The sequence below is a fragment of the Podarcis filfolensis genome (assembly GCF_964270895.1).
Source record: "Podarcis filfolensis genome assembly, chromosome: 5".
NCBI lineage: Eukaryota > Metazoa > Chordata > Lepidosauria > Squamata > Lacertidae > Podarcis > Podarcis filfolensis.
In genome coordinates, this window is record NC_139608.1 from 96,912,040 (window position 1) to 96,931,213 (window position 19,174).

The following is a 19,174-nucleotide window of genomic DNA, read 5'->3' on the forward strand; positions in this document are numbered from 1 at the left end:
TTTCCACCATGTAAACTGCACACAGACAAGGTGTATAAAAGACGCAACCAGTTCAGAAGCACCACTGTCTGCAGTGAATTAAGGGCCAAACTGCTGACTGTGAATGAAGAGAAGCCCAAACTCAGGTGGTTTGGACAGGGCGCCCACCACAGGGCCTTGAAGGAATGCCAACAAAGGCATTCCAATAATAAAAAAGTCAAGGAAATGACTCAGAGGCCAAGCCTTGTAGCTGAAAGCCAGACTACACATATCAGTTTCAAGGAGAAACAGCAGTTCTCTCTAGGCGGACATCTAAAAGATGGCCACAGCTCAGCACATTTGGCTCAGTTCACGGCTGCAGCCTTTGAGGGCAGCTGCGACTTCTGCAAGAGATTATCTGCCCAAGGCAAGCGGTGGGTCTTTGCTGGAGAGGGTGATGACGGAAGTAATTTATGTTTTTGGCATGGTGAAAAATAAGTGGAGAAAAGAGGTAGCGCTTTGTGGATGTGCAAAACAACAACCTGTAATCGAGCTCCATTTCTATAACTGCCTCTTTGCAGGGAACACACATGGTAAAAAGTAAGGATGTCATCATTTGCCAACCACAGTGTGAATTTTACAGCTGGTAGTATACAGTCAGACCTGGAGCTTCCATGAAATCTGGGCGTATCTTTACTCCCTTCTCCAACTACAGGTCATTTATTGACAGGGGGAGGAATGCTGCCGAGGGCCCTGTAGCTCTGAGAATCACAGGTGGTAATGAATCCATAACACATTGGCTGACTTCCAGCTACTGGTTCTTAGCATCTGTCTGTCTCAAGAGACAATGGAGTGTACCTCCAGCAGCACCAAAGTGACCTCCTGGGGCACAAGCTTGGGCAGGGTGTATGGCAGTCCTGGGCTGCCCAGACAACAAAACTCCTTTCTCCGCCCTGTTGATGTGGTCCAAAGGAAAGCAGAGCAAGACATTTGGCACCAGCTTGGCTGCAGGCATATAGAACGCCATCCAGCCACCTTCGGGATTCCACTCCAGATTTGTGAAATGTTTACTCCTTAGCCTTTTCTTCTCCTGAAGATATCACACAAGGCAACAGAGGTTTGTTATCAGAGTTTTCCATCTCCTAGATTGGCAGCCTTCCCAGGTTGATATATACCATGGCTTTATACCACTGTCAGAAATAGTGCAAAGCAGATGGTGTATGTTTTGGAAATCATAGCTCACCCAAAATTTTGTTAGAATAGGTATAGAAATAGTGAAGCAATTCTATAATAAAGACAACCAAGTCAACTGTGAGATAAAGCATAATATTGTGAGTCTGGGGTGGGAAACTGTGTGCCCCCTCTAATCTCTGGATCTAGTTTTTGGAATAAAGTCGTAACCTGGGTGATTAAGAGGGGAAAAGGAAAGAGGTTCCACCTCAGGCTCAGGCTGCAAATATTCGTAGATAAACCATGTATCCTAAAGACACCACTGTGTCTCATTCCAAAAGGAAACATGGAGCCTGAGTAAGTGCCTGGAAACCATGGAATCTCACATCACTCAGAGATTGGGGTGGCGTGCAAAAGTTAAACATCCCTAATTTCTTAGAAAAATTAAATTGGGAGCAATTAAACATCTCACTCTCCTGATTGTTCCACCAGCACAAACATTTCTGCTTGATAGATGGCATGGTGCCTCCCCTCTCCCCTCACTTTTCTGGGGCTTCCTCTGACCTGCCAGGTTGGAATTGGGGGGTCAAGGAAGGGTGAAATCCTCATTGTGCTAGTGGGAGACCTTGTGGTGGTTTGCCAAGCATACTGGGTTAGCTGAATTTATTTACACTACACCTTGGTTCTTAAACCAAGGTACCTTGGTTCTTAAACATAATCCGTTCCGGAAGTCCGTTCGACTCCCGAAACCTTTCAAAAACCAAGGTGTGGCTTCTGACTGGCTGCAGGAGCTTCCTCCACTCAAGCGGAAGCCACATCGGACATTCGGCTTCCAAAAAACATTCAAAAACTGGAACACTTACTTCTGGGTTTTCGGCATCCGGGAGCCAAAATATACAAGTACCAAGGCATTCGAGAACCAAGGAGTTTTGGAGGAGGAGTTTGGATTTGATATCCCGCTTTATTACTACGCAAAGCGGCTAACATTCTCCTTTCCCTTCCTCTCCCACAACAAACACTCTGTGAGGTGTGTGGGGCTGAGAGACTTCTGAGAAGTGTGACTGGCCCAAGGTCACCCAGCAGCTGCATGTGGAGGAGCGGAGGAGCAAACCTGGTTCACCAGATTACTAGTCTACCGCTCTTAACCACTACACCACACTGGCTCTTCTTTTCGGTAATATGTGACAGTATTAGTCAGGGCGTCTGCTTGGGCAGTAATTCCTGATGTGCAAATATGGCTATTCTGAACATAAGAGGCTGTCTTATGGAGGGAAAGGCCACTGATTCATGTAGCCTAATATTCTCTCCTCTGATTTCTCAGCTCTGTTACCTGAAATCCTTTAAGATGGGGATCATGCTACAAACCACATAAAAACATTCTCTCTGTCTTTATGGGTTTTCTCTGAGTGGGAGTGTCGCAAATAAGAACAAGGGTCCACATTTCATCTGTGAAATGTAGGGTGCAATTTAATAGCATAAAATGCTTGTGTGCATGTGTGCATACTACAGAAAATGATCACACCACTTCTCGGGGGAGGGGAACAATCACACACTTTCTGCCTGTGATGCTTCTTGTCTCTCTACTAGGGAGACTGACAGACATGTCAGTCCACTGATTTAGGATGGGGGTTGAGAGCAAACATGGCATGATGAAGCCTCGTGAAGTCCTTCGGTTGCAGCTGTGTGGAGCTTGTCTCATGCAAAACCAAGAATTTGATTCTTTATTTTCAGGGAAGAGGAATGGACTTTCCGTCTTTAATCAGTGAAGGTTTTATTTTGATGCTGCTATAAATAAACAAGATTTCCCTTAATCTGATGTGTAATTCATTCAAATAATCTCTTGGTTGGGGCTTCACATTAATCCCTTTTATGGAGGAGGGTTGGGGGTATGCAGAAAGAGGCAGGGCAGGGAGAGAGAGGTTGAGCAAAGCCAAAATACTAATCCATGCCACGATGTTTTCCTCTGTAGGTGACTGCATGATAATAAAGACTAGAGTTTCTTTCCCCTTTAAAAATTAATTGAAAGGATTCCTTGCATTTGATTCCTAAATGACAATAAGAGGACAGTGCTTTTTGTAGAAGAAACATGCTGAGTAAGAAAATCTTGTGTCACCAAGGGATTTCTCCACTGTAGAGCAATAAACTTTGCGAAGCTGGGTCAAGCGGTTTTTGAACCCAGAGTTTGAAGCAAGTTCTGCAGTTGCTTATGTTTATTCAGTCTCCATGGATCCCATCAGCACAAAGTAGACCAAAAACAAATGACAAAAAACAACAGCCCTGATGTAAACAGATCTCTTTCCCACAATGTTTTTCAGCCGGACAGATTTATCCTTGTGTTGGGGCTTCACGTAAACCAAATCCTTTTAACTGCTTATGGCAGTGACTGATAAAAATCCCTTGTGCATTCATGAGAAATTAAAACTTGGATACAATGCTGCAGCTTCCTAATTCATCAGTGGGGAAGCATCCTGGGTAGGGGGGAGAATTTCCTTAATGAAGTATTTTTCTTACAGGTTTGAGTATCAGTTACTCAGTTTGAGGGGGGCAGTACAAAACACAGGGTTTGTGGTACAAAACCATGCAAAACTATTCCAAAAGTTTGGCAGCAGTTTGGAGTGAATAAGACAATGTTTGATATTTGGGTGTTAGCTTCAAACACCAGTTTGATGTATCAATTATTCAGTTTGGGGAGTGGTATAAAACATGGGGTTTGAGGTACAACGAAATATAATGAATTTAAAAAAATGCTGAAACCAGAAGCTTTTCTTTTAAGTATTTTAGGTCCAGAGATCCCGAAGGACCAGACAAAGTTATTCACATATGCAACCACGGCTGCACGGATGCTGTTAGCTGAGAGATCATAGAATCATAGAGTTGGAAGAGACCACAAGGGCCATCGAGTCCAACCCCCTGCCAAGCAGGAAACACCATCAGAGCACTCCTGACATATGGTTGTCAAGCCTCTGCTTAAAGACCTCCAAAGAAGGAGACTCCACCACACTCCTTGGCAGCAAATTCCACTGTCGAACAGCTCTTACTGTCAGGAAGTTCTTCCTAATGTTTAGGTGGAATCTTCTTTCTTGTAGTTTGGATCCATTGCTCCGTGTCCGCTTCTCTGGAGCAGCAGAAAACAACCTTTCTCCCTCCTCTATGTGACATCCTTTTATATATTTGAACATGGCTATCATATCACCCCTTAACCTCCTCTTCTCCAGGCTAAACATGCCCAGCTCCCTTAGCCGTTGCTTAGATGGAAAGATAGCACAACTCTGACCAAGGAAGAGTGGCAGATAAAACTGATGAACTATGCAGCGATGTCAAAACTTACAAGAAGAATTAGAAACCAGGAAGAGACCGACTTTTAATGAATGGAGAAAGTTTATAATTTATTTTTAAAAATACTGTAAACACACACATTGGTAGCATTGACATAGAACTTGTAGCTAAAATTTGAACTATGGAGTGATAAAGGATTTATATATAAAAAAAAGCTACAGAAGAAATGCAGAGGGGGAAATCATTAGATGAAGATCCACAGAGGGGGTGGGGGAGGAAAGACAAAGGGGATTTTATATTTATTTATTTTTTATTCTGTTTTTATATTGTAAAATTGAAAATGCAAAATTAAAATAAAATCATTTAAGAAATCATTTAAAAAACCCCAAAATGTGGGTACAAAATGGCACAAAATGAGTGAAAAACTTTGGCACCAGTTTAGAGGGGATCCCAAATTTGGGGGTTTGTTGTCAATAAAAGCTCTGAGGTAGTGTGGCTTTGACTACCATTGCTCTCCTGGCTTCCCAACACAATGGGTCCCTGGTGGTTACCAAGAGGGAGAGAGGATGTGCAAGGAGCTTGGCCTGGAGCAGTGCATGGCGGTGGGGGCTTCAGACTGGAGCAGTGGTCTTCCACCAATGCCATCTCAATGGCTGCTAGTGGCTTAGGGAGTCCCTGTCCTGCCTTGAGATGCCTCTCTAATGGTGTGGTCCAACTCAGAAATGTGAGGACCTTCTCAGAATCACCCTGATTCACCTCATAATTTGTGTACCTACAGAGCTGGTGCACTGGGCTCTCATCCCCTTTGATGCAACAGCACTACCCACAAACACATGTGGTTGCACATAGGTCTCACTGGTATCAAGCAGAACTTTAAAGTTAAAGAATAGCCAAACAGTGGATATGTATATCTTAAGAAAGCAAAGGCCTCCTCGTTTTAAAGATCAACTGGCCTGTAAAGATGAGCCAGTGGCTCAGTGGTGTTCTAAAAAGAGCCAGAAGAGAAGAGCACCTCCACTCCTTTCTGTGAGGAGGGTCTTCTGTTCTCCCTCTGCCTGCTCATTATGGATGCAGCAGATGGAGTGGAAGATGTTCATCCAGAAGCCACCAAACCGGATCGAACCCAAGTATTCCAGTGTAATTTGTGGGTTGGACAGTAAAGATTTACATCCTTTCAGCATGATTATGTGGGCAATGAAGTCACGGAAATATCCAACTGAATAATAAAAACATACCACATTTGTGAAAAAGATACTTACTGTGTGCCATGTGTTCAGGAAGTCAAGTAACCTTGTTTTTATTAAAAATTATTTTAAATTAAAAAGTATTTTCTGTTTTGATTTATACTGCCTTACCTATCACTTTTGTAACCAAAGAGTACAGGGTGATTTATTTGGATGCTTTGGTTCCATAACCAATCCTGTATGTGTGCAGAATATTTATTTTAGTTAGTCATTTAAAAAATGGATACACCGTTTCTTCAAGGCTTGACATGGCTTCCAATAAAACTTATTTTTTTAATGAGAGTAGCAAGAATTTAGACTATCTCTGGGCTCCTCTAAATGTCCTGTTTATTGAGCATTCATTCTGATTTGCTTGCATAAAACTGAAACAGTGGTTAGCCTATGGCCAGTATATATCGAACATTTGTTCCTTTTTTTTTGTGGGGCACTTATACAACAATGAACATTCCTTTTGATTTGCTTGCAGGGTGTTTACACATCTTTCCATTAATCATTCGTTTACCCCACACTTTTCAATGCATTTCCCCTTCTCTTTCCAAATCTCAACAATTCTTATTCATGTATTTATTGCATTTGTCATGCTTGAATTGCGCAAACTTAAAATACTGCTAGGAGCATGAATCCCTCAATCAGAGTCCCCACAAGACAATCTGGAGGCATGTTGTGTCACAGGCGACACCCCAAACCCAGTGAAATACTCAGAAGCAGCATAGATAAGTGGGTGGGGATTGTTTGTGTAGGAAGTTCAAGGAGAATTCGTTTTGAAGGTTGGATTTTGTGTGTGGAATATGAATTTCTCTTTACCTAAGCAATTTGCAGTGAACAGATTTCCAGCTGATATGGATGGCAGGTAATGTGGCTTTTCTAAGTGCTAATAAAATCTAGACCATTTGGCCCAATTGTATAAATTAGGCATGGAGCACCAAAATCAAGAAAAATATTAGACATTCCTGTCTAGTATTTCCCCCTTACCTATCTTGTTTGTTTTGGCCCCCAAATATACTTTTTGGGTGCATCTAAAAATTCAGTGGAACAGAAAAGGGCTTGCTGTTTTTGTGAAAATCTATTGCGTAAGGAAGTCTTAATCCCTCAGTGTAAGTGGATGCAATTTGAAATAAGAGTTTACTACAACTGAAGTTTCGTGCTGCCTGATTTGAATATTAGTGGAACCCCTTCCCGAAATGAAACAAACACAGAATTCTGCCTCTCCCCACTGCTTCCTTTCCTTATGGTAGCAGCTGCCCTTGTTTAGGAGGACACTCTACCCAGACAACACAAACATGAACAGAGCGACAATGGACTCTTTGCAGGCCTCGTCAGTTACCTGACTCCGCCGAGCGTAGGTGCTAGCCAAGCTTCTTCAAGTCCACTCTGCCCCACTACACCACAAGGGCTCTCTGATTTTATTTACTATTTATAAGCAAGAAAAGACTGTTTAATTAGTTGCTGTTTGGGCAGTATTATTCTCTAAGAAGAGCAGTGCTTGCTAGCATCCTTTCCACGAGATTTTGTTTATGTAAGAGTGTGTGTGATGCATATCTTCAGGCCTACATTTGGAAATGTGGTTGGCTGGTTTTAAGTGCTTCAGCTGAAACTCATAGTTCTTCCTTCTGTGTGCTTCCCTGCCTTTTTGGCAAGCCAAGTTAAGAAAAGAAAAAACCTTAAGAGATACTCAAAAGTGATGCTCTGGGGAGTAGTGTTTATTTGCTAACTTCATCTTCTGCAGAGCAGTAGGGGGTCCTCCTCACAAAGTATTGCTTCCTTGTGTTGCTCCACCATGGCCAAGAGTACAAACAGATTTCAGAAAGCTGCTGCTAAAACACATATTGATTTTCTTGGCAGCAACTATTGTGATTTACGGCAGGCTCTGAAGACTCATAAGTTCAAGCAATGGGCAAGATCTGCTGTGTGGATAACAGACAGGAAATGTCTTTCCAGTCTTGGCTGAATTAGTAGAATGGAAAGCTTGTCCAACATTTCATACGCAGATATGTGTTTAGCTTTACTTGAGTTTAAAAAATCGTGTCGTCTTTGCTCTAACAGGATGTCAAATTAGGACAGCACTGGTTGGCACTTTCAGCTTCAAATGCTCATTTGTGGAATTACGCCAGTGACTTTTGTCTGAGATGGTACGCCAACAATTTTTGTGCTATCTAGGATTTCATGTGCCGTTATCCATTTCCCTAACTTGGTGCCTCAGTCCTAATACTGTATATGGGAGGCAGGCATCCAGAGGGAACAACTTGGGCAATGCCACCCAACTGCACTCAATGTGTTTTGAATATATGCAGTTTGGACAATAGGCACGATTCCTGGAATGAATGTAACCCCTGTGTAAGTTGCAGACCTGGGACTCAGCTAGACTGGCAAAGAAAAAGTGATTTATATGTGTTGTATGTGCAATATAACATTGTGCCACCAGACAGAGATGTGGAGTCCCATTTTTCTCTACCTGTTTTCCTTGTTTAAATTTACAACGCTTTAATCTGAAAACGCTTCTTTGATGCGTCTAGATCCAGCCTTACTGTAAAGTTATTTATATCCACAGGTACTTCCTGCCTTCTCTGCATTCTGGTAGGCACCCAATTTATGCCCACCAAAACCAAAAGCAAAAATAACAATTTGAAGACAGTCTGTAAAGTGGAAATGTGCATAGGAATTTGTCTCATAATGAAAGCAATTGGCAGCATGCACATTAAATGCACATGCTGAAGTACATTGTATTTACAGCTGTGTGGTTTCTGAAAGCAATGCTATCCAAGACAATGAGTCAGAAAAGCAGAAAACAGTATAAAAATAAAGGGACAGGCTTTGTGCATCCCTATTATTTGTTAATTTTGCTGTTGGCTTAGTTCATGTCTGAGCACAGCTGAAAGGCTGGGGTACTTTTACATGTTTCGTTAATTAATGAGCACACTACTGCGGTTTAAAACACTGCGTGCTAAACAAGGACTGCACTTAGAAAATCTTGGACAAAATTCACAGCAATGAGCAAGGAGAAAAAGTCAGGGCTACTGATGAAATAAATGGAAAGAATCTGTTGCTTGTGACAGATTCAAACCATGTTAGGTATGCTATGCAACAAATTCTAATTAATTTGGCCTGGAAATATTTAAGCAATGTGGCATGATAGAGCATAGAGCAAAGGAGATGCCAACAGCCCTTAATCTGCTGCTAAGTATTGTCTTCTCAGCACAGAATCATAGGATCATACAACTGTAGAGTTGGAAGGGACCCCAAGGGTCATTTAGTCCAACCCCTGCAATTCAGGACTCTCAGCTAAAGCATCCGTGACAGATGGCCTTCCAACAGCAGGGTATACTGTTCTCCCACTGCACTTGCAGATTGGAACAGGTGCTTTTTGGCATTCAAAACAATGATAGATATTTTCATGAACTGCTTTAATTGCTTTAGGAATTGCTTTAATTGTTTTGGAATTGTAGTAGAGACTTTGACTTGAATACTGATGCCTCTTTCTCTGGATTCTCGGATATCTGCCTGTCAAACGGAATATCTAGTCATGAAACATCCTTCAGTTGATTATTGAAATATGATTTATCTAGCCCTTTAGATATTTGAAGGTGGTTATCTTATCTCCTCTCTGTCTCCTCTGTTCCAGGCCAAACATACCCAGCTCCTTCAACCATTCCTCATAAGGCTTTCCAGACCCTTGATCATCTTGGTAGCCCTCCTCTGCACCTGTTCCAGCTTGTCAATATGAACTGATGGTTTATCTCTTCACACAATTAATCCTTTACCAATTCCACTCCCCCCCCCATGTTTACAATAGAATATTTGAAACTTCCCTCACCGTACAATAACTTCTTCATCACCATATCCACATAGTATACAATATAGTGGCATCATTCCACACCCTGGAATGAGTCACTTGAGACAATTTTGCAAAAAAGTTTGGCTACCACTGATCTAATCCTTTTTTATTCCTTTTCCTTTTTAATAAATTCTTTAAAATCTAGGCATGAAGCAAGAGCAAAAAAGCAACACAGAAATTTGCTTACGACTGAACAAAAGTCAGCTGAAGTTGTTTCTGAATGGAAAATTGGAAGCAAACACATAACTGTTGCAAAAACTGGTGTTTGTGATTCAATAGGTGTCTGAACTTTCATATCAGAATATGTGTTAAAACAATGACTCAGCAGAGTGTAGAAGGGATCCTGTAGTAGCTGTTGCTCTGAAAGCATTAAAACAACAGAACGGCACTGGAGTTTCAGTCAAAAAAATAAGATACTTTGCTTACAACTAAAAACACCATCTACAAGCAGAAGAATGAAGTGGTACAGCTTCTCCTGTCTTGGACATTTGGATTATTCTCCTGAAATCAAAACGCACACCATGTGGATGGAAAACTAGCATCTCGGAGGGAAGGATTCAGCGCACCCCTCTCCCCCAAATGCTATATTTTCCATGATATATTGTGAATCATGATGTGTGTGTGTGTGTTCTATGTAAAAACTCGTGATGTGGGAAAAACTGTGAAGCCAGTCATCGTTTCTCTCAGGATTCCTTCTGCTCTGTTGCTCTGAACTATAAAACAACAGTTGTAGCAATATGTGAAGGTAAGTAAAAATGTATACATTTTAGACCCCCTAAGTCACACCAGGACATTGCCCTGTTCACCTCTACATAGTTACATCCTTATTTCAGACATCGTGATATATCAGTATATCACAGTGTTTACCTGGTGATATATCACAATGTTAAAAGCCAGGCATCACTCAGGCCTCACACACATCATAATTTGTGCTATATTGCCAGGTCAAAAATTATGAAACCAAGACCATGATATGGGCTTCAAACCAGTTTTGGACGATATATTGATATATTGCCCAGCCCTAGTATCCAATTGGATGGTCCTAGGAAAGTTATCTGTGGTTTAATTCCAGCATTTGAAACTCAGGCACATTCTTTCTCTGATCGTGATCTACCTGTTGGACATGTCTGAGCTACAACAAGGATGTGTAAACTGGGAAAGAACAAAGTTCCATTCACGTAGTCAAATCTTAGAGAACGGGGAATCCAGCATTTGGGGAAACAGTACAATGTTTGTGGCCTATCACACCCTTGGATTGACAACCAGTTTTACAATATTTTGAGGAGAAATAGCAATTTTCACTATTTCTATTGATACAGTATAAAACAAGTGATCAAAACCTTCCATTAGTCATCTAATGATACCCTTGAGACAATAATTACATAATACAGAATAATCATAGATTATTATTATTTTTGCTCCTATAAGAATGAACCTTCAGTCTTTTAAAGCTTTCTAAAACAGGGATGGCAGAACAGTGTGTCTTTGCATGAGACACAAGGTAAGGCTTTTAGAAGACATCTAAAGGCAGCCCTGTATCGGGTAGTTTTTAATGTTTGACATTTTATTATGTTTTTAGATTTACTGGAAGCCGCCCAGAGTGGCTTGGGAAACCGAGGCAGATAGGCGGGGCATTATTATTATTATTATTATTATTATTATTATTATTATTATTATCTGTTACCCCACCATCATTTAGCGGCATCATACACAGTGCTTTTTTCCTGGGGGTACGCACACCCCTAAACATTTTGTGAATCTAAGTTTGGCCTCATCGAGGGGCAGTATTTCAATATGAGTAGGAAAATGAGAGTACCTCTAAACATTTTTTAAGAAAAAAAGCACTGGTCATACAAGTGCCCTTTGCTCCTCTCTATGAGAGGGAGGGAGGGAGGGCTTACAGTGTCCAGTTAAAGGGATGTCCTAGTCCCGCTCTATTCTGCCTTGGTCAGACCACACCTGGAATACTGTGTCCAGTTCTGAGCACCACAGTTTAAGAAGGAGGTTGATAAGCTGGAACGTATGCAAAGGTTGAGGGTGTTGGGTATATTTAACCTGTAAAAGAGAACATATGATAGCCGTTTTCAAATATCTCAAGGGCTATCACATGCAGCAAGCTTGTTTTCTCCTGCTCCTGGGCATAAGACCCAAACCAATGGATTCAAGCTACAATAAAAGAGATTCCAACTAAACATCAGGAAGAACTTTCTGGCGGCGGTAAGAGCTGTTTGACAGTGGAACAGTCTCCCTCGGAAGGTGGTGGACTCTCCTTCCTTGGAGGTTTTTAAGCAGAGGTTGGATGGCCATCTGTCACGGATGCTATAGTTGAGATTCCTGCATTGCAGGGGGTTGGAATAGATGACCTTTGGTGTACCTTCCAACTCTACAATTCTTTGGTTTTTTAGGCAGGGGTTTGCAGAAGGACAACATTGATACTTGTTGTTTCCCAAACACTATATACCACATTACATTGCATTTATCTACCTATGTAAAAAAAAGCAGTATATGCAAATGGAATGGTATATTATGCAGAGGGCAAATACCTGTCTCTTATGTGCATCATCAAGCCATGTTCAAGACTGTCGTATTGTCCCATTGTCTGCTGAAAATCTAAGCAGTGATTCACATCAGGCCAAAGGACAGGTGCAAAGTTGCCATTCTTCATTTCCTTTTACACCTGAAAAGCTAAGAAAGAGAATATTAAAGTGAGAACGCGCACCTTTAGAACATTTCTAGCTTCTGATTCTTTTGATGTATTAATTATTACATTCTAAAATGATAGGCATTTATATGTACGTGTGTGAGTGTTTGATGTTTAATTTTTGCATGGCTAGAGCAACTATTGGTTCCCGGTGGTTTTTCTGTATGCCAGTGTTGAGCATTCCTCTGAACTCTTCTGGTAAGATCCATATAAAAGCCAAATAAATAAATAAACTGTAGGTTTGATTGACTATATAGCTTATTGATACCTTCATGTTCACTTCGTGATCCCTGCCTGGCTGAGAAGAGGTCCATTCAATTAAATAACAACCAGGGGTGTGGGGTGTGTGGCAAAGGGACATTTACAGATGGGAACAATTGCTGTGTAGAGGAACCAAAAATGGTATGAAAAAATGGGGGATTCCCCCCTCCATGAGCCTCACCCTCTCTCCATCCCAAATGTTTGCAGAAAAACCTGAACCCTACAAAAAATAGATTCAGCCCTTCACTCGGTAATTCAAGCTGTTCCATGTATCCCTGTGTGAAAAGGAACCTTTTTCAAAAACATTATGCCTTTCCCCAAGGCTTTCAGATAAATGACGTTATGCTCCAAGTTAATGCTGTTTCACCAGAATCAACTTTACTTGTAAAGATCCTTAACCCTGTGAGAGTTTCATGGGAATAAGGCTGTCAGTCACTATTATAACTATAATGTTTCCAGGCTGAAATGGGTATTTATTCCCAAAGGATTATTGTTCCAGAAGACAGTCTGGATATAAATCTTATGTGCATATATATATATATATATATATATATATATATATATAATAACTGTTCAATCTGAGTGCAGGATCCAAATATTGTGAAGGGACAAATAATTTTGAATGACTATCAACAGTTTGCTTTGTTAAGTCTTCCATCGAAGTTATCAAGCTTTGGAGCTAAATTGGAGGAGGAAAAGGAATTAATTTTATTAGATGATACTAATTAAAAGCAGTTCAGGTAGATTTTCACAGAACTCCACCCACACAGTTCTTCTGCATAGATATTAAGGTAGCAAAATGACATCAGCGGAACAAATCGCCATTGGCTGGTAAGTGATCCAGAGGGCAGTTCACGGTTGCTTAGCAACGTCTGGAAGCTGATTTTTAGTATTAACCCTTCCATAGTCCTCACAGAATGTAACCTACTCCCTCAAGCAAGACAAAGAAACAGTAATGGATTTGCAAACTTTAATCACCAGATTAAAGCTTTAAGCGATTCTTCAGTGTGGACCAATTTTAATCAGTGAGAGCAAACTTTAACCATTGACACAACCACACCCACACTCAAATTAAGACTATTTTAAGGTTACTAGATTTTTTTCAGTGAATCCGGGGACACTTTTCAACTTCAATGGATTTTGTATGGGGACTGATTTGTAAATCCGGGGACTCTCCCTGGGAAACAGGGACGTCTAGTAACCTTAGCACTATTTCGGTCTTTGTTTTTTGTTTTTAGTCTATTTTGGTTCTGGCTATATTAAATATATACTGATTAAAATGTGGGAAGCGGGTAGCACTGTGGTCTAAACCACTGAGCCTCTTGGACTTGCCGATCAGAAGGTTGGTGGTTCGAATCCCCGCAACGGGGTGAGCTCCGTCCCAGCTCCTGCCCACCTAGCAGTTCAAAAGCATGCCAAAAAGTGCAAATAGATAAATAGGTACCGCTCCGGTGGGAAGGTAAACGGCATTTCCGTCTGCTGCTCTGGTTCACCAGAAGCGGCTTAGTCATGCTGGCCACATGACCCGGAAGCTGTCTGCAGACAAACGCCAGCTCCCTTGGTCTATAGAGCGAGATGAGTGTGCAACCCCAGAGTGGACCTAATGGTCAGGGGTACCTTTACCTTTTTATATTAAATATAGTCTTTCCATCAAACAATGAATGTTGACTTTTAATTAAATTGTAAAATATCTTAAAGAGTTCTCACTCTCTCAAGAAAGCACCTGCAGCTGAGGTTTTGGTACTCTCCGTCTTTATTTAAAGGTAACTGTTTAAGTCTTTATAAACAGACGATCCCAAATTGAAACTCCCCTTTGCCATGAACCTATGAGGTGGCCTTAAGGCAAACTATTTCTCTGTCTGGCTTAGCCCTCCTTCTCCTATGGGCAGGGTTGGCCTCAGACATTTTGGCACGGAGGTGAACTACAAAATGTTGCTCCGCCCCACCAAGGAAGAAGGGAGTCATGAAGATCTACATTGGAAACAAGGAGGGGAATCAAATCAATATTACCCAACAGCTGAAGTGGGAATCAAAGGTGGTGGTGCCCTCAATGTGATTCATTCCTTGAGGTAGGAAGAGACCAGCAGTCATGGCCAGAGCCAGGAATTATGTTGGGAGGGGGCAGCAGCACACCCACCTGTCATAATCCTCTATCTGGCTCTGGCTAGCAGATTCAGAATGAAATGTCTCAAAAACCGTTGTTTTTAATTACTGACTTTTGACCCCAGGTGCTCAAAATCTGTCAAAATCTGTCAACAAATTTCTACTTTTAGTTAGGTATTTTTGTTCATTTGCTTGATTTTGGGGGAGAGCAGCTGCCCCCCTGCCTACGCCCATGCCAGCAGTGCCTCCTATTCGCCAAGAGATCATTGTAGAGATGCCAGGGGGTGAGGAACAGATAAGTAGGTGGCAGAACTGGCCTCCAAGCAACACATGGCAGCAGCAGCGGGCAAGGCATTATTTGGAGACCAGATCTGCTGCCCCTGTGGATCCTGCCACTTGACGCAGTTGCCTCACCTTGTTTGAGGGTTGGTCTGACCCTACCTCTCCTGCCAACCTAGCAGTTCGAAAGCACGTCAAAGTGCAAGTAGATAAATAGGGAAGGTAAACGGCGTTTCCGTGCGCTGCTCTGGTTCACCAGAAGCGGCTTAGTCCTGCTGGCCACATGACCCGGAAGCTGTACGCTGGCTCCCTAGGCCAATAAAGCGAGATGAGCGCCGCAACCCCAGAGTCGGCCACGACTGGACCTAATGGTCAGGGGTCCCCTTTATCCTTTACCTGACCCTACCTATGGGGTAATAATAACCACCTACTTTACAGGGTTGTGGCAAGGATTAAGTATTATGTACAGTATGTACGAACCCTTTGAACACTCAAAAGACCTATACTATTGATTAATTAGTCAATCAGTCAATTATTTGTCAACAATGTTATTTAATCATCCTAATTTTTGGATATCATGCGTTTGGTTTAAGGTGGTTAAAATTGTGCTATAATTCAGTTGAACAGTACTGTGTTTTGTTGTAGTTTTCTATCATCTTATTATCTACTCTAAGCAAGTAAATGCACACTTTAAAAAAAAACATTTCATTGCATAGCTATGGTAGCTGGTCAAAGGGTTGGCACCTCAGTTTTGGCAATAGGCTTGAGTTCCTCCCAGAACTTTTCCACAGCCCTGTGCCACATCACTTGAGAGGCCCCTTCCTCCCTGCTGCACATTTAATGGGCTTGGTGGGACTCCATTGACTTGTGCCGCTAGAACTGCTAGTGCCTGCACTGCTTCCTCCTGAACCCGATATCCTTGTTCCTGTTGAGAAATGCCTGTTGTTACAGCACTTGGAAAGGGCAGAACATGAGTTGCGAAGCAGGTGATGAACACACCAGTAACCTTGACTCTAGCAGGTCTGGGAAACAAGGCAGGCCACTCTAGATATATGGAATTCTGGAATATATGGTGCATTTGTCCTTATTGGATGGTGTTCAAACAAAAGGTGTTCAGTTGATAATAGCTGACAATTGGCAAACATTTCAATCCAAACTCTACCCAACCACATAATTATGCATTGCCAAAAAGTAAATTTATTCTGCCAACCACCTGGTAGGATTTACAGAGATATGAATAATGCTATCCTTTGGGTCAAACTTAATCACATTTAAATGGCCTGCCTCTGACAGTTCCAAATCTTGTTTGAATTATGGTGCAGCTTCAGAGGGAGCCAAATTAATTTGCAAGGGGAAGTACATTCTGAATCTTTTTTCTGAAGCCAAAACAGGTTCACAAGTTACACATAATTCTCTGTTTTCTTGTTTACTATATTAATCTGGTTAAGCTTTAAACACCAAGCTATTATTCACTGGACAACCGACCAAGCATGAGTTTTGCATTATGCATTCCCCCTTCTTTGATAGGTCAAATGCCAGCCCTGCTGAAAACCTTTAATCAGAATTCCACATTTGATTCCAGTCTCATTCTAAGTTCACCTTCTAAGTTTCCAGGCTAGCAGTCAGAAAGAAAAACGCAGGTTTGCATTGCTCGTCTCCCTATGGGCTGCCTGCAGTTTTTGACCTACAGGCTTCTTTCTGCGCAGAATGTGTAGGTGGAAGCAATCTTGGAAACGTTGGGCTACATTCTGAGTTCTGATTCACATTTCTTAAAGTTTTGCGTAAACATGAGCAGCTGAATTATTCATGAAGTTCCTCTCCCTTTTGCTAAGACTGCAGGGTTGTTTGTTTTTAACAAGAAGGGGGAGAAAATGCTTCTATGCTCATTTTATTCACAGCATTTTGCCACACAGCAACCATAAAAGCAAGCAAGAAAGCAAGAGCCCTAAATCTTTGCGTAATATAGCACAATGCAGAGATGCTAATGTCCTTTACTATTTCAAAGGCTTGCAAGATTAAAATGGTAATAACCCTTAAATCGCTCACTTGTTTGCTTTCACAAGCCATAGAAAGAACCTTGATTCATTCTTTACATTTCAGATTAACTTTTTAGCATAACCCATTCTGATTTTTGAACACCGAATGAAGGCCACAAATATGGTGCAGGTCAGCCAGGTTTTGTGAGGCCCCAGTCACAGAAGGGCCCTTCATCACAGATCCTTTGCGCTTCTTCTCATGAAAGGATTTCAGGTATTTGAGCCACTGCTAACCAGAGTGTGCAAGATTGGGCAAGATGGAGCAAGGCTCTGACTCAGCCTCAAATGCTAGGTCCCTTTCTCAGATGTTCAGCTTTTGTCCAGAAAGATTAAAAAGTACATTTCCCCGCCCAATGAAATCAAGCAGGCACCTTCAATGTATTGTTATGAGTTGGTGGGTACAAGACACCTTAAATTCTGGATCAGGCTTCGTGTTAAGGCTCATGTGTTAAAACAGTGTGTCAGATTCCCATGAGTTAGAATCTAATCAAGATCCGTGTATATTAGGCTGTGTGTCAGACAACCCTTTAATCCTAGGTAATCAAGAAGTGCTAATTTCCTTTTGAGGTGATGGCCTGGGGATGAACCATTAAGACAACATAATGGATCAAGGGAAATTTTCGTTTGCAAATGAGTGGTCTCCCTCCATCTACTGACAGTTAGTTTAAAAGACAATGCCAGTATTTTAGGGTAATTTAGGAGTGAAGTTACCATACTTTTCCGTCCATAAGATGCCCCCATGTATAAGATGACCCCTATTTTGGGGGACTCAAATTTAAGAAAACAGGGGGAGATGGCACAGATTTGTTGAGCTTCGTCGCTAAATCCGCCTCCTGTCTGTCCCATTGCCAGCAGAAGCTGCCAATCACCCACCCAACTGCCAGAGTGTCAGCCAATCAACGCCACCCATTGACACAGCAACCAATAACACGCACAATAGCCACTGACAGCCTTGGCAGCAACCAATCAAATGTCCACCCTATGCACTACCCATGTCTAAGACGACCCCCACTTCTTAGCATGATTTTTAAAGAAAAAAACATAGTCTTATACACAGAAAAGTATGGTGAGCATTATGCAGTGGAGATAGCAAACAGCAGGCTGGAGAGAAGCTCAGAGAGCAAAGTTTGAGATCAATGGTTGGAGTCTCGTTAAGTTCAAGGGTGCTGTGGCTATGGAAGAAGTTAGGGGTGTTAATGCCATCCCACTTTCTGATTCCGGAATGTCCTATTTCCCCTTTTTCCTCTCCTTCAGGTCTTGGAGAACAATTAAAAGTAGTGGAGAGATCAGATGCCCCCTGTCCTTTTCGGAAACAGGAGCCTTTGCTGTGTGTGTGTTGTTGTTGTTGTTTAGTCGTTTAGTCGTTTAGTCGTGTCCGACTCTTCGTGACCCCCTGGACCAGAGTACGCCAGGGACTCCTGTCTTCCACTGCCTCCCGCAGTTTGGTCAGACTCATGCTGGTAGCTTCGACAACACCATCCAACCATCTCGTCCACTGTTGTCCTCTTCTCCTTGTGCCCTCCATCTTTCCCAACATCAGGGTCTTTTCCAGGGAGTCTTCTCTTCTCATGAGGTGGCCAAAGCCTCAGCTTCACGATCTGTCCTTCCAGTGGTCGACACAGTCAAAGGCGTTTGCATAGTCAATGAAGCAGAAGTAGATGTCTTTCTGGAACTCTAGCTTTCTCCATAATCCAGCGCATGTTTGCAATTTGGTCTCTGGTTCCTCTGCCCCTTCGAAATCCAGCTTGCACTTCTGGGAGTTCTCAGTCCACATACTGCTTGAGCCTGCCTTGTAGAATTTTAAGCATAACCTTGCTGGCGTGTGAAATGAGTGCAATTGTGCGGTAGTTGGAGCATTCTTTGGCACTGCCCTTCTTTGGGATTGGGATGTAGACTGATCTTCTCCAATCCTCTGGCCACTGCTGAGTTTTCCAAACTTGCTGGCATATTGAGTGTAGCACCTTAACAGCATCATCTTTTAAAATTTTAAATAGTTCAGCTGGAATACCATCACTTCCACTGGCCTTGTTATTAGCAGTGCTTTCTAAGGCCCATTTGACTTCACTCTCCAGGATGTCTGGCTCAAGGTCAGCAACCCCACTACCTGGGGTGTACGAGGCATCCATTTCTTTCTGGTATAATTCCTCTGTGTATTCTTTCCACCTCTTCTTGATGTCTTCTGCTTCTGTTAGGTCCTTACCACTTTTGTCCTTTATTATGGTAATCTTTGTACGAAGATTTGTGTGTGTGTAGGTAGGTACAAAAAATGGTATCCTGTTTATACTGGATATAAAATACCTGCACCAAATGAAGG

General features: G+C 42.0%; 1 protein-coding gene across 1 annotated transcript in view; it reads right to left on the reverse strand.

Annotated features, from left to right (window-relative positions):
• Positions 1-19,174, reverse strand: part of SHISAL1 (shisa like 1) — a 177,928-nt gene that overhangs the window by 91,233 nt on the left and 67,521 nt on the right. The window contains exon 3 of the mRNA XM_083616036.1: positions 12,024-12,165. The gene's annotated coding sequence lies outside the window, so the exon portion shown is untranslated. The remainder of the gene's footprint in view (positions 1-12,023; positions 12,166-19,174) is intronic.